A 13,932-nucleotide genomic window follows, 5' to 3' on the forward strand; every position below is an offset into this window, starting at 1 on the left:
GAATCTATAGTGGACAAAATGCAAAAAAAAGGGACATTTCGCTGCGGTCTGCAGATCATCTCAAAGAGTGGAATCTATAGTGGACAGCAACACAGAAGAAGACATAGCTTTCATGGGGACAGTTAACACAGAAGGAATTGAAGAGCAATGGTTAAAAGAAATCAGCCCCAACGGAAAGAAGGTAACATTTAAACTGGACTCAGGAGCCTCAGTTACAGCTATTCCATCTGCCATGTACTTGAGAGCACGTGATGGCAGGCTGAAGACACCACCTAAGAAGATTAAAGGACCAGATAACTGCCCATTGAAGGTTTTGGGCATCATGAAAACACACATTAAAACGGAAAAAAGAGAAATAAGGCAGGATCTATATGTGGTGACAAACCTGGTGATGCCACTGATGGGATTTCCTGCTTTAATAAAGCTGAACCTGGTTCAACAGGTAGCTTCAGTACAGGAGTTGAAATAAGAAGCGAGCCATCAATACAGAGCTATGTTCCCAAAAGTTTTTTTTAGGGCTTGGAAAGCTACAAGGAAGTTACCAGATAAAACTGAAGAATGGAGCAGTTCCTTATGCTCTCTCGGCCCCGCGCAGAGTTCCATTACCTATGAAAGAACAAGTTAAAGAAGAGTTGGACAGGATGGAAGCAATGTGGCTCATAAGAAAAATTGAGGAGCCAACTGAATGGTGTGCGGGGATGGTAGTGGTCCCCAAGTCAAATAAGAAACCTCGTATTTGTGTGGACCTCACCCGACTTAACGACAGCATGTGCAGAGAGAGATACATAGTGCTTGCAGTTGATTAGACACTGGCGCAGCTTGAGGGGGCAAGAGTCTTTTCGAAATTAAATGCAACATCTGGTTTCTGGCAAGTTCCTCTACATGAAGAATCACAGCCTTTAACAACTTTTATTACCCCCTTCGGAAGATATTGCTTTCAGAGGCTCCCTTTCGGCATTTCTTCCGTGCCTGAGCATTTTCAGCTGAGAATCTCACAAATATTGCTGGCTTAGAAGCAACTTTGCATTGTTGAGGGACATTGGCCTCTAGCGAGGACCCTACAGTGCACACACTCGTTCTGTTGTCGCCATCATATTTGCAAGACACAACTGGAATGTGTCATAAAAATGCATCATCACAATATAATTATAGTATGAAAAAAATCTTAAAAACTCATCAGGGGCCAAATTTCATTTATGTTGTCTTTAAAGCCTAATTACCACCCTAATGGACAGACTGATGCTAAAAATGACCCATGAAAAGATTATTACTACTACCAGCATCATAGTAATGTGCACATGAACAAATAGTGAGGAAGCTGTAATGGGACACAAGAGTTTTGCTGTTGACAGAAGACCAGTTCATGTTCCAGCTTGTCTCTTTTCCTCTCTTAGTTCTTCGTCTCGTTAGCAAGCCCTGAATCCTGATTCAGCTTAATGCTGAATCCCACTGTGTGTGAGTGTGTGTGTGTGTGTGTGTGTGTGTGTGTGTGTGTGTGTGTGTGTGTGTGTGTGTGTGTGTGTGTGTGCGTGCGTTTGTGTCTGATTAAGGATAAGCCCTACCCTGGCAGGGGATTGAGTTTTGGCAGTTTAGCATCCGATAATTGTCAATCAAGAACCTGAATAAATGAAATTCAATTTCGTTGTATGAATGTGAGCACATTTTTAGCCTCATTTTTCGTTTGCAGTCTTTGCACTTGACTACCTGGAGCTTCAATTTTGCTCGATATTGGTTGTTAGCATCAACTTGTGTTTACTTCTGCTGTTGATTTCACTTGATAGACAATCTGTTAAGGATTGTACGTTAGGAGAAAATAAACTTTGTGGATACATTACAAAACAGACATCTGTGGCAGAGATGTAAACTGGAGTCTACACCAGCTGACTTCGGCAAGAGGCTGGTGGATATTCGCATATATTTTGACATTTTGTTGAAATGTTATTTCAAAATGTTTCTATTGTTAATAAAGATTTTATGATTTAAGAATCGGATTACTTGTACTTGATTCTAAATTCAATTTAAACTTTAAAGGTTCAAAGGCATCTTGCAAAAACATCAAAGACATGATTTGATGTCCTTGCTTTTGCCAATGCTTTCTTCTCATTTGTTTTGAACTTGCATGACGGTTGAAAACATTTAAAAGTAGAAGATGACGTGATTAATCCCAGCGGTTAACTTGTTTTTGGGCTTACAAGACAGATGTTGAAATTGTCGCTAAAAGATTAAGGGCCTGATTTACAAAAAGTATGCTTGTTTGAAACACATGCAAATTTGATAGTGCACACAAAGCTGATGTACTAAGTTCATGCACAGAGGTTTGTGTCTTTTAAATGATGAGTAAAATAGCGAGCAAAATCCATTTGGTGCGCTTGTCTTAAAGAATATGCAAATATATGCTGATCATCAGTGCACACAATACTGGGAATAGGAGGAGATGCAAATATAATCATTTAGCACTCGCAATGTGATTGATCAAGACTGAAACTGTTTTGCGTCTATATTTAGGACATTTGGAATGTGCGTGCAGACTGGCGGTGGTGGTTCTTGTATTTAAAAAGGGGCACCGGAGGATGTGTTTCAACTAACGCAGGATCACACTCCTCAGCCTTCCTGGTAAGGTCTATTTAGGTGTTCTGGAGAGGAGGCTGTGCCTGATAGTCAAATCTCAGATTCAAGAGGAGCAGTGTGTTTTTTGTCCTTGTCTTGGAATTGTGGACCAGCTCTATACTCTCGGCAGGAACTTTCAGGGTTCATGGGAGTTTTCGCAATCAGTATACATGTGCTTTGTGGACTCGGAGGAGGCATTCGACCGTGTCCCTCGGGAACTTCTGTGGGGATTATTCAGAGAGTATGGGTTATTGGATCACCTGCTAGTGGCAGTCTTTTCCATGTATGATCAGTGTCAGAGCTTGGTCCGCATTGCTAGCAGTAAATCGGACCCATTTCCTGTGAAGGTTGGACTTTGCCAGGGCTTCCCTTTGTCACGGTTCTGTTCATAACTTTTATGAACAGAAATTATAGGCGCAGTTAGGACGCTGAGGGGATCCGGTTTGAAAACATCCCAATTCTGCCAGCTGATAAGGGGGGATGTACATTAATTCTCAACACAACTGACAACCAAGTTGCTTACACTCCTCAAAGACTCCAACACATATGAAATACTCAAAAGGGACCCTACAAGTGGGTACAAGAGGAGTGTCACTGAGTACTTACAAAATCTACGAAAGTCAGAAGCCATCAACCGAGCCTCATATTACCGATTATACCCACAAGAACCATTCCTGGCATTTATGGACTTCCAAAAATACACAAAGATGGAGATACTCTCAGACCCATTGCCAGCAGCATTAACTCTGTGACATACAATATTGCTAAGTATATGGCAAACATCTCCGCACCTTTGGTGGGCAAAACTTCAAATTATGTCCAAAACTCAATTGACTTTGTGGCAAAGATCAGAGCTCTAAAACTGGACCAAAATGAAACTATAGTTTCAGTCCACGTCACCTCCCTGTTCACCTTTATTCCAACCCATGATGCAGTAGAGACGGCGAGCCAACGCCTACTAAGTGAATACACCTTACAAGATATATCCACACTAACCCCAGAACAGATTTGCTAGAACTTTGCCTTAACACTACATACTTTCAATACATGGTAACGTTTTACCGACAAACACATGTTTGTGCCATGGGATCACCAATCCCCAATAGTAGAAAACTTTTACATGGAGGACATTGAAAAGAAAGGTCTGAGCTCCTTTAAGGGAACAGCACAAAAGCATTGGTACAGATATGTGGATGAAACCTGGGTGAAAATCAGAAACCAAGAAGTGCAAGCCTTCACCAAGCACATTAAAGGCCTACTGAAATGAGATTTTCTTATTTAAACGGGGATAGCAGGTCCATTCTATGCGTCATACTTGATCATTTAGCGATATTGCCATATTTTTGCTGAAAGGAATTAGTAGAGAACATCGACGATAAAGTTTGCAACTTTTGGTCGCTAATAAAAAAGCCTCGCATTTATCGAAAGTAGCAGACGATGACGTCACCCGTGTGAGGGCTCCTCACATCTTCACATTGTTTATAATGGGAGCCTCCAACAAAAAGAGCTATTCGGACCGAGAAAAAGACAATTTCCCCATTAATTTGAGAGAGGATGAAAGATTCGTGGCTGAGGATATTGATAGCGAAGGACTACAAAAAAATAAAAATAAAAAATAAAGTTAAAAATAAAAAAGCGATTGTATTTGGGCGGATTCAGATGTTTTTAGATACATTTACTAGGATAATTCTGGGAAATCCTTTATCTTTCTATTGTGTTGCTAGTGTTTTAGTGAGATTAAATAGTACCTGATAGTCGGAGGGGTGTGTCCACGGGTGTCTTGTTGCCAGTCTCTGAGGGAATTAGTCACAGCAGCAGCAGCACGACAGAAGTTTCGCTGATCTCCGGTAAGAGGCTACTTTTTACCACAATTTTCTCACCGAAACCTGCCGGTTGACAAGTGGTCGGGATCCATGTTCGCTTGACCGCTCTGATCCATAGTAAAGCTTCACCTCCGGGAATTTTAAACAAGGAAACACCGTGTGTTTGTGTGGCTAAAGGCTAAAATTTCTCACCTCCTTCTTTCTACTTTGACTTCTCCATTATTAATTTAACAAATTGCAAAAGATTCAGCAACACAGATGTCCAAAATACTGTGTAATTGCGTGATGAGAAGAGACGACTTTTAGCCGCTAGTGGTGCTGCACTAATATGTCCCCTCCAACTCAAGACGTCACGCGCACGCGTCATCATACGCGTCATCATTTCGCGACGTTTTCAACAAGAAACTCCGCGGGAAATTTAAAATTGTAATTTAGTCAACTAAACCGGCTGTATTGGCATGCGTTGCAATGTTAATATTTCATCATTGATATATAAACTATCAGACTGTGTGGTCAGTAGTAGTGGGTTTCAGTAGGCCTTTAACTCAGTGAACAAAAACATAAAGTTCACACGTAAGGATGCTAAAGACAGTGAGTTGTCTTTTTTGGACTGGTATGTCCACATTGGATAAAACAGGGACCTCCATGTAGCGGTTTACCGAAAACCCATACATACTGATAAATACCTACTTTTTGACTGACAGCACCCACTGGAAGACAAACTGGGCATTATCAGAGCCTTACAACACAGAGCTGATAATGTTCCTACCAGCCCACAGTCCAAAGTAAAAGAGCATCGGCATTTGAGGGAAGCCCTTAAAACAGGGGTCTCAAACTCAATTTGCCTGGGGGCCACAGGATGCAGACACTGGGTGAGGCTGGGCCGCAAGAAAAGATTTCTTAAAAATCTAACTTGCACGTTTTAATGAATTCACCTTCTTTGAACGACTTTCCCAGCCTAGCAATGTACTTGCCGACCCTCCCCATATTTCCAGGGGACTCCCGAATCTAAGTGCATCTCCCAACAATTTCCCGAGGCAAGCGTTGTCCAGAGATTTGTCCTATTTTGCATCCAGTCATCATTACCATAGGAGTGCCGTGCTAGCGCTGCATTTACCGCCTTCTACAACTTCTCATCGCTTACGACTTCACATTATATTAATAGCGTGCCAGCCTGATCATATGTTGCAGGACTTTTTGGTGGATATACGTGAGTGACTGCAAGACATACTCGATCAACAGCCATACAGGTCACACTGAGGGTGGCTGTATAAACAAGTTTATCACTGTTTCAAATATGCGCCACACTGTGAACACACACCAAATAAGAATGAAGAACACATTTTGGGAGAACATCCGTACTGTACCACAACATAAACACAACAGAACAAATACCCAGAACACCTTGCAGCCCTAACTCTCCGCCTCGACCGACGCAGGGGGGCGGGGTTTGGTGGTAGGTGATGTATATTGTAGCCCGGAAGAGTCATTCTTGTTTGGTGTGGGTTGACAGTGTGGCGTATATTTGTAACAGTGATAAACTTGTTTAGGCAGCCACCGTCAGTGTGACCTGTAAGTATGCTTTGCAGTCACTGACACGTGTTTGCAGAAACCTTACAGAAAATATTGCTGAGACTGTTTGCTGTATGTTTGATGAAATGGCGGATGCTATGACTTGTGTTCATAAAAGCCAAATACAGAAATGTCTGGAATGGTACGCTGTTAGTACAAGTTGTAGAGGGCGTCAAAGGCAGTGTCAACATGGCACCCATTGAACAATGTTGTTAGCGTGAAAACTGACAGATGTTCGCGGGAATGATTACCCTTGAAGGATTGCCTTGAAATTCCGGAGTCTCCTGGAAAATTCGGGAGGGTTGGTAATTATAGCAAATATGACAAATATGACGCTGTCAAGTGCCATTCATATAAAACTTGCGGGCCACACTAACACTAAATATACATATCAATGTGTGGGCCGCAAAACAACGTCTCGCGGGCCGCAATTGCCCCGCGGGCCGCGTGTCTGAGACCCCGGCCTTAAAACCTCTGGTTACCCCTAGTGGTCGTTTGTGAAAAGTGCATCCAGTTCCAGAAATAACAAGAACAGGGTAGATGAGGAGTGAAAAGGTGACAGATGAAAAAATATTGTCATTCCATAAGTATCAGGTCTACCTGAGAAACTCAGAAGAATTTTTAACCAACACAACATTCCAGTACACTTCAAACAAGGCAGCACCCTGAGGCAGGGACTAGTGCATCCTAAAGACCGGACACCCCAACTGAATGGAATGTTATGTGGGGGGATTCAGACGATTTTAGACTGATCCACAGCGACCTTTCTGCCACACAATACCTCAATGCAAACGAGGGGAAATTACGCTTCAATGACTGTCGTTGGTTTTGACAGTAGGTGTGTGCATTTGCATAAAAACAATTGTTTTTTTTCTCACTATGATAGGGCGAAACCATCCTTGTCCAGGCACACCCTCCGAGTTTTGGAGTACAAATATTTGGTGTTTTTGCTCCATCTTCTGGACAAGATCTAACAAATCTAAGTGTAAGACTAGATCTGACAAAGGTAAGTCTATGAGCATGAACCTATGAAGACTACTCGGATGAGAGGCACAACGTCTTCTCAGACAAACCAAATAGTCCAGTTGCGGTTGATTAAAGGGAATTGCACTTTTTAGGGGATATTTGCCTACCATGAATTGATTAACATGGACCCCGACTTAAACAAGTTAAAAAACGTATTCGGGTGTTACCACTTAGTGATCAATTGTACGGAATATGTACTGTACTGTGCAATCTACTAATAAAAGTTTCAATCAATCAATCAAAATCTTTCACAATCATTACAAAATATATAACGACAGGTGTAATTTTTAATGCATTCTCAATTGTAATTATATGTGGTCAAAGGTCTGCTTCCACATTTGTGTTTCGGGTGGTTCAGGCATCTGGTCAGGATGCCACCCGAGCGCCATCCCGATGGAGATGTTTAGGGCACGTCCCACCAGTAGGAGGCCACGGGGAAGACCCAGGACACGCTGGGAAGACTATGTCTCCCGGCTGGCCTGGAACGCCTCGGGATCCCCCGGGAAGAGCTGGACGGAGTGGCTGGGGAGAGGGAAGTCTGGGCTTCCTTGCTCGGGCTGCTGCCCCCGCGACCCGACCTCGGATAAGCGGAAGAAGATGGATGGATGGGTCCGCTTCCACTGGAGCCCACGGGAGCCGCTCTAAAAATGTCTAAAAAACATCCAAACATCTACATTAAGGTTTTATATACATGATGTAATACTATATATAACGTAGTAACAGGCACATTCATAGTGACATTTAATATTTACGTATCTTGATCATTTTAAGCATTTGCGGCCCATCAATTTCACAGATGCATCACAATCTCTTTTTTTCTAATTACATCACTGATTACTGCAGACATCATGAGAGCAAACAAACATAATTACGCATCACGTAATGTACAAGGTCTGCTGTCATTAGGATGCCAACTGCTAGGATGTTCATATAGTCCCATTTAGCTGATAAGAATGACTCATAATCCTTTAGAAGAAAAGGGGGAAGGAACCAAGCATCTTTTTGTTTCGTTCTTGCCATTTCCATGTCTAAATCGGCTGTGAAGGTGTACCAACTTGTCAGAATACGTCCTTGTCCTTCTACTATCGAGGTGAGGGGCATGATTTATGATCTACAATAAAGTTTGACGAGCAAGGAAACGAGGAAGCAGCTGATCAGTCGAGGATGTCAACATTGGCACACAAGCTTGTGATCCCGGCGCTGCTATAAATAGTTTGTCTGAGTTAGCGCTTACAATAACAATATCACTAATACTTCACGTAATGTAAATGGAGTATTGTCGGCGCTTTTTGGATGTTTTTTATTCTGTTTTCTGAGCGTAGTAGAGGACCTCCCATTGGCTCCACTGTAAGCGAACTTTTACTTACGCTTATTTACAAGTTAGAATGCATAAAAAAAAAATAGATTTGTCGTCATGTCTTTCATAATGATTGAGAATGATAGGCAAAATTTCAAAAAATGCGTAGTTCCCCTCTAATTGGTGAAACTATAATTTCATTTAAACTTTTTTATTGACAATTTAATTAAGAAAGGTGATTTTAGCACAACATAATTGTATGTAAATATTTTATTGTCAGTAATTATAGATTCCCTTCTTACAGTACGCAGTATATTTGGTAATTTCTTATTTTTCTAATCAGCCTTACCTGAGCCCAAGGTTTGTGTGTTAAATAAATAATAATCTTTGTGATTAACGCATTGTTTCATAGCATTTGACAAGGTTGCAAACTGTAAGTAGGTTAGATATAATTACTTGATGTGATTAAAAATAGGACTAAGAGTGCTAATTCAATGTTGATATTTGAGTCGACCTTGGGTGCCTCTGTAGTGGAAAAATTGGGCCCCGAGGTCAAAAAGGTTAAAAAACTCAAAAAGGGTAATTTCGTCTTCTCATTCATATCATTTTAAATGTTCTCCTAGTCAGACAATATCTTTGGTAATGGTTAGATTTTTTTTTTTACCTTACATGTTTCTACTGTCATTTGCAGTCTTCTTCAAAAAGATCACCAGACCATTGCGATGAGTCGCCCATCAGCTGTTTATACAGGCGAGGCCAACCATGCAGACTTGACAGGTCAGCCTGGTTTAGCTCCCCATGTAAATCACGCACAATAACATACATCTATGAAACAGGCAGGACATTCAACACAAGAAATAAAGAACACGGAGAAGAATCTGAAACAAAGACAAGGGGAAGGTTCACAAGAAGACTAAAATAAAAATCTGAACAGGAAATCTTAAACTCAGCCAAATGAGATCATTGCAAAATAAACAACCTTATCATGGATTAGGACAATGTCAAAACTATTGGGACAGAACCGAACAGATTTAAACTATGGATTAGGAATGCGATCAAATTAAGGAAGCAGCCCAAGGAAACCATCACTCGGGATGAGGGAGCATTCTTGCCCAACCAGGCAGACTTGATTGGCCACTGCTATAGAAACAGCTAATAGGTGACAAGCCACACTGGTCAGGTGACCATTTGAAGAAAACTGCAGATGACAGTCGAAACATCCATCCATCCATCCATTTTCTACCGCTTATTCCCTTTCGGGGTTGCGGGGGGCGCTGGCGCCTATCTCAGCTACAATCGGGCGGAAGGCAAGGTACACCCTGGACAAGTCGCCACCTCATTGCAGGGCCAACACAGATAGACAGACAACATTCACACTCACATTCACACAACATGTCAGGCAAAAAACCCAAACAAACCAAAACAAAGATGTAGTCTCACTGGAAGAAAACATAACAAAACCGCAGATGTTGGACCATATGATGCCAGGAATGGGAAGGGAAATGAGGGTTAACAAAGATTTTAGGATGATAACAATTTGACCCTGGAACGGATCATATTTATTCCCGTTCATTGTTAGTGGAACATTTTATTCCTAACCCAAACAAATTAGAATTCAAAGGTTTGAAGTCACCTTGCAAAAACATCAAATGGCATTATTTTTAAGTCCTAGCGTTACAGTTTAGAATGTTAAAAAGTGAAACGCCACAGTGATGTTAAATTTTAACTTTACCCTATTGTCCTGACATGGGTAAATAATTTTTACACTTTTTGGGCAGTTTTTTGGGGGAAATGTGACTTAAAATATCACTACAGATAAAGAAGCTGTTTGCAAGTTTTACACAGATGTCTACATGGCACTAAGTTTCCAAAGAGTTCCTCTCCTACAGTACGCAATGACTTAAACTACATAACACACTCAATAGCTTTGTGTTTAGTTTTGTTTAGTTTAATTTATTAAGGATCCCCATTAGGATCCCTACACCACAGTGGAGACTATTCTTCCTGAGGCCTAGGCAAGAAACATCACACAATCACAAAACAAAAGATTACAATGCAGTACAACATGATCAATAATAACATTATCCATCCATCCATTTTCTACCACCTGTCCAGTTCGGGGTTGCGGGGCTGCTGGACTCTATCCCAGCTGCATTCAAGTGGAAGGCAGGGTACACCCTGGACAAGTCGCCACCTCATCGCAGGGCCAACACAGATAGAGAGACAACATTCACGTTCACATTCACACACTAGGGCCAATTTAGTGTTGCCAATCAACCTAATAATACAAAAATAGCAACAACAAAAAAACAATAACTTGGAGTGTACATAATAATGTACATACTAAATATAAAAAAGAACAATATAAAAATATATACATATTTTTTTGCAAAAATAAAACTAATTACCAATGGCCTACAAGAGGGGTGTCCAAAGTATGGCCCGCGGGCAAAATGCGGCCTGCCGGCGTCTTCAAATTGGCCCGGGAGACTTCATGAGTTTTAAAAAAAATCTTATATTTATTTTAAAAGAATAACATTTTAAATGCTGCTATTTTGACACAATCTAGTGGACAACATGAGTTTTTCCTGGTCAAATACTTTTTATGTATGTGCAGCATCTATTTATAAAAACAAATGCAAACAACCTTCCCTAGTATTAGTGTAAAAAAAATAAAAAAATTACAACCAACACAAAATGTAAACACACATGGTCACTGAACTTTGTGGATATTATAAAAAACGTCCAATCACAATAGAAAAAAAAAAACTATCTATACTTATCCATGTTTGGTGCATATTAGCTGCTTGATAATTCAGATTGATTACAAAACATTAAGGATGTTGTCACGGAAGTAAACAAGGTAGAAGTCAAACCTTTGCATACTCTTATTATCGACTTATATTGATATAATGTGTGTGTGTATGCATACATATATGTATGCATTCGGTTTTCGGCCCATAGCCACATTTTTTTAGCCTAATGCGGCCTCCAAGTCAAAATATTTGGACACCCCTGGCCTACAATATACACATTAGTGTACCAAAGACAAACAGTTTTCCAAGGGATGAAAAAGTACCACAATGGATAAAATATGATGTAAAGTACATACAAAATAATATCATTATAAAAAAACGATAACCAGAAACAAGAATGAATTTAGGCCAAAAATAGGTCAAAAGAATAAAAAAGACATAGATACAATCTAGAGTAATCTCTTTCCGCAATACTTCTCCTATCAGTGTGTACAGTCAGCTGCTCATGATAGCCATTTAACAAAACCGAGACAAAACAGTGAGTGATCAGATTAGCAATTTTTGTTTAATATAATTAGCGATCATAGATAATTTAAGCCTTTAAAAATATATAAGTTGTAACGCTAATATAAATTCAACCTAGTTTGTGGTGTTCTTGTTATACCTTTTGGATTAAAACATTTTACTTTGAGCAAGTTTCCAACAGGTTCCAGGAATGCTTGATTCTGGAACAGATCATTTCTATTCCAATTCCTTCCGACGGAGGAGGGTTCACTGCATGTAATGTCCATCCATATATTTTTTTTACTGCGTGTCCCTAATGGGGTCATGTGGGGTGGCTGGAGTCTATCCCAGCTACACATGGGCGGAGAGTGGGGTAGACCCTGGACAAGTTGCCCCTCATCGCAGGGCCAACACAGATAGACAGACAACATTCACACTGACAGTCACACACTAGGGACCATTTTAGTGTTGCCAATCAACCTATCCCAGTGGTTCTTAAAGGGGAACATTATCACCAAACCTATGCAAGCGTCAATATATACCTTGATTTTGCAGAAAAAAGACCATGTATTTTTTTAACCGATGTCCAAACTCTAAATGGGTGAATTTTGGCAAATTAAACGCCTTTCTGTTTATCGGTCTTTTAGCGATGACGTCAGAACGTGACGTCACCGAGGTAACACAGCCGCCATATTCATTTTCACATTACAAACACCGGGTCTCAGCTCTGTTATTTTCTGTTTTTTCGACTATTTTTTGGAACCTTGGAGACATCATGCCTCGTCGGTGTGTTGTCGGAGGGTGTAACAACACTAACAGGGAGGGATTCAAGTTGCACCACTGTGAAGAAATCTGCCGCCAGACCCCCATTGAATGTACCAAAGTGTCTTCACATTTGACCGGCGATGCTAAGACAGACATGGCACAGAGATGTATGGATAACCTGCAGATGCATTTGCAACGATTAAGTCAATGAAGCTAGACGAAGTGGCTAGAGATAGGGAAGTCTGGGCTTCCCTGCTTAGGCTGCTGCCCCCGCGACCCGACCTCGGATAAGCGGAAGATGATGGATGGATGGATGGAATAAGTCAATGAAATCACAAAGGTGAGTTTTGTTGTTGTTGTTGACTTATGTGCTAATCAGACATATTTGGTCACGGCATGACTGCCAGCTAATCGATGGTAGCATGCTACGCTAATCGATGCTAACAGGCTATTTACGCTAGCTGTATGTACATTTGAAACTAGATACCCACATTTAATGCGAAATAAACACTTACCAATCGACGGATTTATGTTGCTCCAGTGTCACAAGATGCGAAAGTCCTGATCGTTTGGTCTGCACATTTTACCGGCGATGCTAATAAGGCAGCCATGCTATGGGCCACTTCATTAGGTACACCCACGCTATGGCCGAATAGCGTCAATAGCTATTCGCTCAATAGCTTCAATTTCTTCTTCAATTTCGTTTTCGCTATCTGCCTCCATACTTCGACCATCTGTTTCAATAGATTGTGTAATCTGTTGAATCGCTTAAGCCGCTGAAATCCGAGTCTGAATCCGAGCTAATGTCGCTATATCTTGCTGTGGTAACCGCCATGTTGTTTGTAATGGCAGCCCTGTATGACGTCACAGGGAAATGGATAGTGGTTTCAAAGATAGCGAAAAAAAGGCACTTTAAAACTTTATTTGGGGATATTCCGGTACCGGTAACATTTTGAAAAAAAAATTCAAAAAATACAACAAGCCACTGAGAACTGATTTTATTGTTTTTAACCCTTTTGAAATTGTGATAATGTTCCCCTTCAACCTGGGTTCGATGGAACCCTAGGGATTCGGTGAGTCGGACTCCGGGGTTCAAGGAAGGTCAAAACACACCCGATTCATCGTGTCATAAAAATTCCACCTATCGGCGTATTATGGATACGGCAACAGCAGAAGTCACACTGATTTGCAGGTGTGTCATTTCTTGTGAGTTTATGCACTGTGTTGGTTTTATTGTTTGAACAAGGTGATGTCCATGCACCAGTAAAAAAACATGGTAACACTTTAGTATGGGAACATATTCACCATTAATATAGGTGCTTATTAACATGCAAATTAGAAACATATTGGCTCTTAATTAGTCATCATTAAGTACTTATTAATGCCTTATTCGGCATAGCCTCATTAGAACCCTAACCTTCCAACCCTGACCCTAACCCTAACCGAATAACTCCAAATTAAGTCTTTGTTACTTAGAATATATGTTCCCCCAGTGTCAAAAAATACTTTAAATTAAGTCTTTGTTACTGAGAATATGTTCTCCATACTAAAGTGTTACCAAAAACACATAACTTTGTCTTGA

Source organism: Nerophis ophidion, linkage group LG05, assembly GCF_033978795.1.
Source record: "Nerophis ophidion isolate RoL-2023_Sa linkage group LG05, RoL_Noph_v1.0, whole genome shotgun sequence".
Classification (NCBI taxonomy): Eukaryota; Metazoa; Chordata; class Actinopteri; order Syngnathiformes; family Syngnathidae; genus Nerophis; species Nerophis ophidion.